Source organism: Mytilus trossulus, chromosome 14, assembly GCF_036588685.1.
Source record: "Mytilus trossulus isolate FHL-02 chromosome 14, PNRI_Mtr1.1.1.hap1, whole genome shotgun sequence".
Taxonomy (NCBI): domain Eukaryota; kingdom Metazoa; phylum Mollusca; class Bivalvia; order Mytilida; family Mytilidae; genus Mytilus; species Mytilus trossulus.
In genome coordinates this window covers 20,226,101-20,238,617 of record NC_086386.1, presented here as the reverse complement: position 1 = coordinate 20,238,617, position 12,517 = coordinate 20,226,101, and positions in this window count along the sequence as shown.

Genomic DNA, 12,517 nt, shown 5'->3' with positions numbered 1-12,517 from the left:
ACAAACTGAATAAAAGTCCGAAGGACTTTTATGTTAAGTTTGTGAGTTAGAGACCCGGTTTACACATCAATAACCTCTAGAAAAAATGTGTTTAATCCTTATAATTCTTCAGCAAAACAAACGCGATTATTAATTTACATTATTATTTTGATGGCTACTATATGTACCATTAGAAGCACAATGGCATGTCGTAACTAAAGAGTACGCCGCCATCTTGACTTTCTTAAAAACTTAAATGTTCGATAATTGCAACAGAATCTAAAATGAACTAGCACCTACATCAAAAACTTCATTTTAATTAGATACTATCCGAATTTGAAGCGTACAAGTAACGAAATAATCTTCCGTCTGAAAGTTTTCAATCTTATGACGTCGTGTTTTGCCATGATGTAAATTCGCCAAATCATTCGTGAAATTTCCCGGAATTTTATTTAAATTTGATTTTTATACATTTTCGAAGCTTTAGTGCATTTAATTTATTTCTTTTTGTTGTTCTATATGCATTAGAATAGAAACAACTGTTATGCAATTGTTTTAAAATCTCAACTTGCTGAAAATCCCAGTATCCCTACAAGAATGTGTATCGCGCATGAATAGATTACAAAAGTAGTTTCGGAAACATGGTTTATCGAGGTGTAAACCAAGAGAAAAATTCTACTTGACCAATCCAATTCAAGTATTTTAAGATATGCAAATGATATAAGAATTATATTGTAATGAAGATGACATTATAATCATGATAAAAATGTATTTGGTTGACAACAGTGAAACAACGATTGCTGAATCTTAAAAGATAGTATATGTCCTATACTAAGTTCCCACATATATATCAAATGATTCTGTAACTACTTTTATATTATTTACTTACATTTGAATTCGTTCCATCAAGAGTGAATTCATTCTTGCCAGCACAGCTAGTACCAACGATATATTGGTAGAAAAACACTCCACTTTCTTTATCAAAAAACTCTTCCCAGTATGCCTTGAGGTCAGTTCCTTGTTGATAGTCTATCTCTGGGTTACCTCTAATACCATCATGCACCATTCCTGAATGAGGCGGGCTTATATCAATTGTTATCTGTAATAATCAAATAGCATAAAAAGATCATATGCTCTATATACATTAAGGTCAAGATTTTTCAACACAAAATAACAGATATCCATATACGCGAGAAGGAAGACGTAAACACTCTATCCGAATGGATTAAGGCAGTGAGGTCGTTAATACAAATCAGAATTAAGAAACTGAATGGGTCCATCAATGCCCTTGCTACGTCAATCTTCAAAGATCCAAATGTTGCTAAACACCTATCTGACCTCCATGATGAATATGTTGTTGTCCCCGCAGACAAAGCCCCAAATAACATCGTTTTTATCTGTAAAAGTCATTACATTAATTGCTTGATAAACGAATTAGGTATAGACAATTCACTTGGAAACCCAACATATACCCTCACGACACTTACCAAAGAGGAAATCCTGGATAATCATAGGTCTGTTCTTTGTTCCTTTGGTATTTCAACCAAAGATGAAGAACTGGATCTTCCATCACTGTATTGGATACCTAAACTACATAAGTGTCCTTACAAACAAAGGTATATTGCTGGGTCTTCCAAGTGCTCCACGAAACCCCTTTCTAAATTATTAACATCCATTTCATCAGCAATCAAAGACGGGCTTCAAAGTTTTTGTGAAACTGCCTATTCTAGAGGTGGCGTAAATCAGATGTGGATACTTAAAAATTCCAAAGATCTTTTAGAGTACATATAATCTAACTCTCTTTCATCTTGTAACAGTATTAAAACATTTGACTTTTCTACTCTTTACACAAGTATTCCACATTCCAAACTAAAAGACAAATTAAAAGAGTTGGTATTACTTTGCTTCATAAAAAGAATGGCCAACGTAGATACAAGTATCTTGTCTTAGGGAGGGATAAATCATACTTTGTAAAGAATCATTCTGATTCAAACAAAAAATTCTCTGAAACCGATTTTATCAAGATGCTTGATTTCTTGATTGACAACATATTTGTTACGTTCGGAGGACGTGTTTTTCAACAGTCTGTCGGCATCCCATAGGGAACAAACTGTGCCCCTCTACTTGCTGACTTGTTTCTTTATTATTATGAGGCTGACTTCATGCAGGAACTTCTTAGGAAGAAAGATAAGGAGTTAGCAATATCATTTAACTCTACTTTCCGCTATATAGATGACGTTCTTTCACTAAACAATTCAAAATTTGGTGACTATGTGGATCGCATCTATCCCATCGAATTGGAGATACAAGATACTACAGATACAGTTAAATCGGCTTCATATCTTGACTTACATCTAGAAATTGACAATGAGGGTCGGTTGAAGACAAAACTTTACGACAAAAGGGATGATTTCAGCTTTCCAATTGTGAACTTTCCATTTCTAAGTAGCAACATTCCAGCAGCACCTGCATACGGGGTATATATCTCCCAATTGATACGATATTCCAATGCTTGCATTTCCTATCATGATTTTCTTGATAGAGGATTACTGCTCACAAGGAAGCTATTAAACCAAGAGTTCCAAATGGTGAAGTTGAAATCATCCCTTCGTAAATTTTACGGACGCCATCACGAGTTGGTTGACCGTTATGGAATAACCGTTTCACAAATGATATCGGATATGTTCCTTACGTCGTAACTACAATCCCCTTCCCTTTCATGAATTTGACCTACCGAATTAGACTATTTACCGGATTTGTAATCACATAAGCAACACGACGGGTGCCGCATGTGGAGCAGGATCTGCTTACCCTTCCGGAGCACCTGAGATCACCCCTAGTTTTTGGTGGGGTTCGTGTTGTTTATTCTTTAGTTTTCTATGTTGTGTCATGTGTACTATTGTTTTTCTGTTTGGTTTTTTTTTATTTTTAGCCATGGCGTTGTCATGTTGTTTTAGATTTACGAGTTTGACTGTCCCTTTGGTATCTTTCGTCCCTCTTTTACTATTGTAAAAGATAACCACCAACAATTAAATTACACAGCCATCTGAACTCAAGTAGTAAAGGTAATGGTATTGGTTTCATAGAATTTAGTTCAGGAAAACTAATTACTTTTTGTTTCTGATATTTTTCTTCTTATAAATTTCTTGCATACGAAAAACGCTGGTATGCGGTAAGCTAATGAAAATAAGCGACCGACCTGAATGATTGGTGAGATAACTGGTCAAAAGAGTTCTGATCAGACCAACGAAAAGTGGAAGAATGAACAGATGGCGTATCAACACACTTCATTGCAGAATCTGTATAATTTTGAATGAAAATTCTTTAACATAACAACTAACCAGAATACATTCGTAGGGTATAAAAGATAAGAAATTAATGCACTTTTATCATTAAAAGAGGGAAGAAAGATACCAAAGGGACACTCAAACTCATAAATATAAAACAAACTGACAACGCCATTGCTAAACATGAAAAAGACAAACAGAAAAACAATAGTACACATGACACAAAATAGAAAACTAAAGAATAAACAACACGAACAATGCGAACCCCACCAAAAATTAGGGGTGATCTCATGTGCTCCGGAAGGGTAAGCAGACCCTGCTCCACATGTGGAACCCGTCGTGTTGCTTATGTGATTACAAATCCGGTAAATTGTCCGATATCCGATATCATTTGTGAAACGGTTATTCCATAACGGTCAAACAACTCGTGATGGCGTCCGTAAAATTTACGATGGGGTGATTTCAACTTCACCATTTGGAACTCTTGGTTTAATAGCTTCCTTGTGAGCAGCAACCCTCTATCAAGAAAATCATGATAGGAAATGCAAGCACGGGAATATCGTATCAGTTTTGAGATATATACCGCGTATGCCGGTGCTGCTAGAATGTTGCTACTTTGAAATGGAAAGTTCACAATTGGAAAGCTGAAATCATCTCTTTTGTCGTAAAGTTTTTTTTTCAACCGACCCTCATTATCAATTTCTAGATGTAAGTCAAAATATGAAGCCGACTTAACTGTATCTGTAGTATCCTGTATCTCTAGTTCGATGGGATAGATGCGTTCCACATAGTCACCAAATTTTGAATTTTTTAGTGAAAGAACATCATCTATATAGCGGAAAGTAGAGTTAAATGATATTGCTAACTCCTTATCTTTCTTCCTAAGAAGTTCCTGCATGAAGTCAGCCTCATAATAATAAAGAAACAAATCGGCAAGTAGAGGGGCACAGTTTGTTCCCATTGGAATGCCGACAGTCTGTTGAAAAACACGTCCTCCGAACGTAACAAATATGTTGTCAATCAAGAAATCAAACATCTTGATAATAACAGTTTCAGAGAATTTTTTGTTTGAATCAGAGGGACTCTTCAAGAAAAAACATTGATATACTTAAGATGAAGAATAACAATTTAGTCTTTAATCAAACTGACCTTTTTCTTTAATACAGTTGTAATTTTTGCAATATTTGTGACAGAAATTTCGATGTAATAATCATATTCATGCATTCCTATATCTTTATTTTGCAGCAGCCCTCCGTCTGCCTTGATTTCTGGTTTAATTTGATAATGGCGATGAAAACATCCTTGAAAGGGTGTACAGTAACAGTTAGCTCCTCTATGATAGTTTCTATATTCACTCTCACAATCTGGCATATCCTGAAAGGAAATGACCACATTATTTGATAAATTAAAACCAAAAAGCTCGGTGTATCTTTTTTTATTTCACACTTCAATAAATCCTTACAATTGTTTAATAACCATCTAATTTTTAAAACAATCGACCAAAAGAGAAGTATTTAATAATTTTATACTGATTTTTTTGTACTGTGAATCATTTTGCATTTTTACTCCAACTGCTGATCAATATGCAACTACAGACTATCGCATAAACTCAGCATCATATAAACAATGATCATGTAATGATAAGATTAGTACTTAAATATTCATGTTATGTTTTTATAATATGTAACACACCGACATGATAACGATGAAAGTTTATCTTGAACATATATCGAATATTTGCCATTGGACGTTACGTAATGCACAATCAATAAATCAGTTATCACAAAGCTCAAATTTATGTTCACCGAATTGATTAAAAATCTTACATTTTATTCATAACAATGTAAATTATTTATGCAAATCATAAAAAGTCCAAACCTAACAAAATACCAGGAAGCTTCCTTCCGTGTGTACTTTAGTTTACATTCAATCTAGTTGATTTTTGATTTCAACCAAACTCCCACCCAGCCGCTTCAACCCCAACGCCCACCCGAAGATCTCCGTTTGCCATATTAGCAATAAAAACATAACAACAGTTATGAAAATATAGCAGACTTGTGCATTTCATTTTTTTTTCTAGGTATGTTCACTGTCAACTTTACAGATTAAAATATATGTGAATCATCGTTCTTTTATTAGAATATTTTTTGTAGATGGAATCATTACATGAAATTATTTACTTTTATCTTTGAATGTTTAAGTTATGTTCCTTTGAATGATTGAACACGCACAATGCATGCGGTATCCATTTCTTGCCATATGGCTTAATGAAGTTCACATGATGTGGATTCAATGAAGTAGAATTATTCACGTGCAAGTGACTATTTCTTCAACAAAGTATTTTGAAGATATTGTACCATACTGGTTGATAAAAGCGATATATTATTTTACCATTTTTCTTTCATTTATGATTGAACAAAAAATCATCATATTTAATATCTTTTCATATATCTAGCAGCTAATGCCCATCAACACCAAATACTGAATCATGAGATAGATTTCAACGTCAGATGCATGAAACGCTTTATCATAGTCTTACACATTAAGCAAAGTTTAATACGAACTAACATTTATGTTTTGTCCTTGATGTGGTTGTCGGTATAGTTCGAATTGTTGTTCTACCCCTACTTGTGACATTTTGTTCACACATCTGTGTCAATATAATGAAATTTGATGCGACTGTCGTTAAGTGAGACATTAAGCGGCATTTTCTACATTTCAAAATGCCTGTACCAAGTCAGGAAAATGACAGTTGTTTTCCAATCGTATGATGTGTTTTATCATTTGATTTTTCCATTTGATAAGGAACTTTCCGTTTTGAATATTCTTCGGAGTTCGGTATGTGGTATATTGCTGTTAATCATATTTTTTCCTACATTCTGGAACTTAGATGTATTTTCAAACGTATTATTTTCAGGTCATTGGTTTTTTTTTTGTAATGCAGCTTCTGTTATTTTTAGCATATTCATAAATCCCTGGCTTCCAAATGTTTAGGATTTAGCGTTTGCAATACTGATGATAAATTGGTATTGCCAACATATCAATGAATACATATCTCATTTACAAAAATAATTTAAGAAATATTTGCAATATTATGTGTTGTATTAATTGGCCACTTGTCTACATATTTCACCAAAACGAATGCATCTGATTTTAACAGTGATTTTGGGATTTCTAAAATGAATATTATGGCCGGTTAGTTTGAAACACATATTTTTGCCAGAAACAAGACAAAAAGTTGTAAAAAAATGCCTCGAAATGTATGACTTTTTACCAGCTTCATACGTAGAAAAAAATGTTATATCCATGTGTTTTAGTCATTTTACCATAAGCAACTCTAATCATCTCACTGCAATTACTCAAAATGTGTCTTATGAAACACTTACATCAACTGACCCTTGAGCTAAAATATCTTCATACCCATGATCATCCCCAGTCTTATGATCATACAGCTTCCAATATACAGAGTCGAGTCCACTGTGGATGTCATAAGCTTCCCATTCTATCCTGAGTAATATAAATATATAACGTATGAGTTCTACTCATTCTTGGGGTTTGATAAAACTTAAGCATCAAGATGCAGGTGTTGCAAGACATGATATATATGTTGGCGTTTTGGTTTGTTTTGTTTTTTTGCATAACGGGGATTCTGTGTTGTTGTTATTTTTCTCATAAAATGGATGAATTTTTTTCGATTTTATTTCGAAATATACTTTTTTGTTAGTCTTGTATTATTTAAATTTTAGTTTCTTGTGTACAATTTGGAAATTAGTATGGCGTTCATTATCACTGAACTAGTATATATTTGTTTAGGGGCCAGCTGAAGGACGCCTCCGGGTGCGGGAATTTCTCGCTACATTGAAGACCTGTTGGTGACCTTCTGCTGTTGTGTTTTTTTATTTTGGTCGGGTTGTTGTCTCTTTGACACATTCCCCATTTCAATTCTCAATTTTATTTATCTATTGATTTATGATTGTTACAAAGTAATACACTACTATTTCCGTCATTTACATTTATTTTCTAATTTTAAAAAAAATACTGATTTTGAACTGTTAGGATGTATAGATATACTTGTTCTGTAATGTGTAATAATAAAAGAAAATTAATCCACTGTTTATAAAAAAAATCATTATTTCCTCATTGTCCTGTAAAAAAGGGCACCATAATGAATCTGCTCTTTCGCGTCGTAGGGGGAATTAAAGATCACACACTTTTCCTTAGACATTGTTTCTTTTTAAACCACATATATATATATATATATGCAATGCTTCACCTACTGCATCTGTTGATACTCTTTTGACACATTGCATACATTTTACAAATATCTCAGGTGAAATAAATCAATCTGAAATTCAATTAAATAAATTCAAAGTAAATTTCAATAAATTTTTATTTCAATTCTTACATATTTTAAGCAAATAAATCAAACATGATTAATTTATTCGAAAGCTATAGATTGATCCATTGATTGTTAGAGTTAACTTTTTATCTAACATCTTTACCAGGTCTGTCAGAAACATAACGACTTACGTCATTTTGGTAAAATCTTCCAAGTAATGTACACTGATGTTCAATCTGTTACCTTTGGTCAACCATAGATTTTCTATAATAGGTGGTGTAGCATCTTTGTAAATAACAATTGTGTCTTCGTTGAATTCACGAAGAACGTCAAAAGCTTTAACCGTTGAGGTCAGACGATCTCCATCAGCCCAATTTAATGTTAGGATATCATACTGATTCTGTAATGACGATATTGATGTAAAAGCACGTGCATCTTTAACAGTATCTGGATCACTGTGAACTTCGTATGACACTTGGAAATCTACAATGGCTGTAAATCAAATGGTACAGTTTTAATGAATATTTCCTTCACTTCAATTCTTAAAACCCAACACTACTAAACTAATTTTGTTCTGAAAAGGTCAGGGTCTTTTTGTCTAAACTTCTTTCAAATGATCAAACTATTTACTATGTCAACCTCAAAACTTAAAAGTAGTAACCTTTTTTCTATTTGTAAAAGAATAGATTTGTCAACAGGCGAAAACAATTATAGATATTCACCGTATTATTAGAGTGAAATTCATTAAATACTTGTAATTGACTATAGTATTTTTTATCATTTTTGAAGAGCGGTGTTGTTATCAACAATGTTAAAATTCTATTCGTAGTAAGAATAAGTTCCATCTGTGTTCAAACCCAGTAAATCCAATAAATCAATGATGTTATATAAAAGGTCCAATGGTTCATCTTGTTTTGAAAAAATAAAAACTACCATTTTCTACACAAGAAATGCCTGTACCAAGTCAGAAATATGACAGAAGTTATCAATTCGTTAATGTGTTTTATACCAAGCATAGATTATCTTAGCCGTATTTGGCACAACTGTTTTGAATTCGGGTTCCTCAATGCTTTCCAACTTTATATTCGTTTGGCTTTCAACTTTTATTTAATTTAGCGTCGCTGTTGAGTCTTATGTATAGGTATATTTAATTATAAGCCTGGTACCTTTGATAACTGTTTGTGAGGTTTTGATTTTGAATTTTGATTAGGGACTTTCCTCTTTGAATTCTCCTAGGAGTCCTTTTTTTTTATTTTTGATAACCTAATTTGAAATTTGTCGCCCCCCTCCCTAGTGTGTGATGGTTGTTTGTTATTTACAAAAAGTAGTGGACGAAATACTTTCTTTGTCAATTCCTACCAATCATATACTAAAGAACCAAAATTAGTAGATAGGGACATTGATAAAGATACTTTGCATTGCTTCACATTGTGACGTTCTATTCATAAGTGAAGGCATCAATATGTGACCTATATATCCTTACATCCACATCATATGACTCCGATTGATAGTTTTTATATCGACGATTGTAGCATTATCAGTCACACTAAATAGCTCCATAACAAACAATATACCGTAAAAATATTATGATTTTTTTTTATAAAGATTTGCAAAATTTAGCATTCTTTTAAACATGACCAGAGCAAAATGGCATATCCATATATGTTCAGGTTTACATACGCCCTACGGCTCATTGAAAATGTGAAATAAAACTCAATAATTAATCTAGATATAAACCTTCAAAATTTGTATCCATGTACAATAAAGATATTACTGTAACTGCATGAATAAAGACACAATTGAATTTTTACTGTCCGATAACGGAGTATAAAAAATACAAAACACTTTGTTAGTAAATTACTGTACCAACTTAGTTTATTTAAAAAGGGTGCTATGTTTTGTTTTTGTTTTTGTCATATCATTTCTATCGGGAAAAAGGGATTATTTTTTCAACATTTTTAATTGATTCGAATGAAATAATCAGAATGATTTTCTTTTAAATAGCAATCCAATTATTTAAAAGAAAATCAAAATATAATTATATGCCCTAACCCATCCCCGCCCCAAATCCGTATTCTGAGTTGCGTGGATGTAATTTAATATAATATAAGAATAAGTCGATCATAGTAAAAGGTATATATATTTATATATGAAAGTTAAAAACTGACACGAAGGGAGCAAGTAATCAAGATACATGTAATAGATGGACGCAATAATTTCTGAATTTACAGTATCGATGCATGTAGGTCACAATGTGATTTTCTATTTTGTGTGAATCAATAAGATTTTCACAATCTTGCACGCGACTGTGTTTAATCTGACTTCTTTTTCAGTCTTACATCAAAATCCATCTCCCATATAAGATGGAGCCTCTGTATTGAATTAAATAAACTTCACATTATTTGTTATTAAAATGCAGACAGTGACGATTTTTTTTCTTACACCTATAAATAATAATAGATTGAACTTTAAAAAAATTCCTAAATCAGCAACAAAAAAATATCAGACAAATAGATAATTTTGAAGTAAATTATAGTTTACATTATTATCAAGGAAATTAATAACCTCACACAGGTCATTATTTTATGCCTCGGGCATATTTCATTGACACATGGTAACGTTGGGGTTGATTCTTCGAAAGAAAGAACCACTTTGGGGTGTTATGATCCCTAATAGAAAACCTCCCTTCTGTCCTTCAATCCTGACACCTATCGGTGTGTTCTACGACACGACAAGAAAAACATAAAAATATGCATTATCTATAAAATAACTTGCCATGAATATGTGAAATAGGTTCATTGGTTCTATCACCATACAAATCTTCATAAATAACTTTTTGTGGATTATATGTCTGTACTCTATTCAGCCATCTTTTTTGTTTGTGTCTGGAATTTATAAATCTATCTTTGAACTGAACTTTGACTTTGTCAGTATCCACTACAACCCATATATTTGATGTATTTTGTGAGGCAGTGGGACTGGAAGTTGGATCTCCCTGTTTGTCAACAACTGACTCATCATCAAAGAAGAACAAACCACGCCCTGTCATATAATTTCCCGCCTTGTCTACGGCAGTCATATGAATAGAATACATCCCTGGCTTTGTCATAGTTAAAGTTGCCTAGAAAAAAAGTAAATATTTTAATAATGTTTAGATTTCGTATGGCTTTTCCTCGGTTTTAGTTTGTAACCAAGATATCTTTTTTTCTTAATCGATTGATGACTTTTGAACAGCGCAATACAACTCTTGATAAATTAAAGTAAAAACATAACCTTTGATAGTTGTATATAATTATATAATAGACAACATATTTAAAGGTCAATAACAAAAGACTAAAAGTAAAAAATTGGCGGTGATGAGTTGGTATAATTTAATATGTAACATTCGAGGGGAAGAGGACAAAAGTGTTAATATGACTTATCCATCGTTATCTCATAACAAGTACTCCTAAACAATCAACCAACTGGTGATGTTATCCGTGAAATTCTTTGAAGGAGTTATTCCAACTTCACCAATTGAAACTCGTGGTTCAAATGTGTTCTTGCAAGCAGCAACCCACATTTAAAGAAATCATGATAGGAAATGCAACCTTGGTAGTATCATATCAACAGTAAAACATATGTTTGATACTTGATATGCAGGCGCTGTTTGAATGTTACTTCAAAGAAATTGAATATTAATAATTTGCAAACTGAAATCATCTCTTTGTCGTGAAGTTTTGTTCTCAACAGGCCCACATTATCAATTTTCAAACAATTAAAGCCACGATATGAGGCAGACTTAACTGTATATGTTGTTTCAATGGGATATCTTTGAATGATTTAGCAAAACGACAAGGGTTTTTATATTGACATTATTGCATGTGGATGAAAAATACTAAATTAAATATAGTAACTTACAGAAGATTCTACAACAGAAACGTTTGTATTTGTTTGTATTTTGTCTTTGCCATCCACCAACTCCAAACCGTCTCCAAGCTCAAACAGATCATATTCATAATGATCGAGTCCAGCTAAGTCGTCTGCCCATTCGTTCCATGTAAATGTTATACTAGGCTGAAATGCATATTCAGATTGACAGATTATTCAAAATAATTGGGTTTTTTTAGTCGGTTTTAATAATATAATAATTCAACAAGATAGATCTTACAAAAATAAAACTTGAAGGAATTCAGGTTTTGATGATGAATTAACTCCAAAATAGTCGCGACGCCTTCCTTGCTTACGATGCGTTTATCATCAATTCTTCCTATTACTTTTATTGGCAGTAGCTATATCATTAAATTTTGAGCATGTTTTCCTAGTAGAATAACTTTATTTTGAAATTGATTTTTCACAGAAAACGACAAATAATGCAGGTTTTCCTAATATTAAATTCTTATCAATAAAGCAATGTTTTTCAACTAAAGGAATTAAAACGAACTTGCTTTACAAAATCTCCTAATGTTCATTCATCCAAATCTTGATCAAGACTTTTGAAAAACAATTCACGATGGAGGTGCAAGACGACGACGATAAGCAAAATGAGGACAAAATTATAATTGGTCATTACATGCAACATGAATATACATCAAATTTGAAGGAATGTGGTTGAAAACCCTTTTCTTTTTTTATACAATTAATGTTGATTTTTCTCATCTGTAAAATTGATTTCACGGTAATTCGAATCATTTCATTACAAGCTACTCAAATGGTTTAGGACATTGAGGACATGAAAATAAATTAAATGAGAGTAATATATTTATTTATTTTTGTACATGTTCTACACTGCATATTATTACTCTAAACAATGAATTGTTGGCAAATTATAGAACGCACACAGATTATACAGTCATGGTTAATGTTTAAAAACAAATATAACTGATCTATATACAAGTTGCTTACATTATCGGTAATATCTGTTCCAACAGAT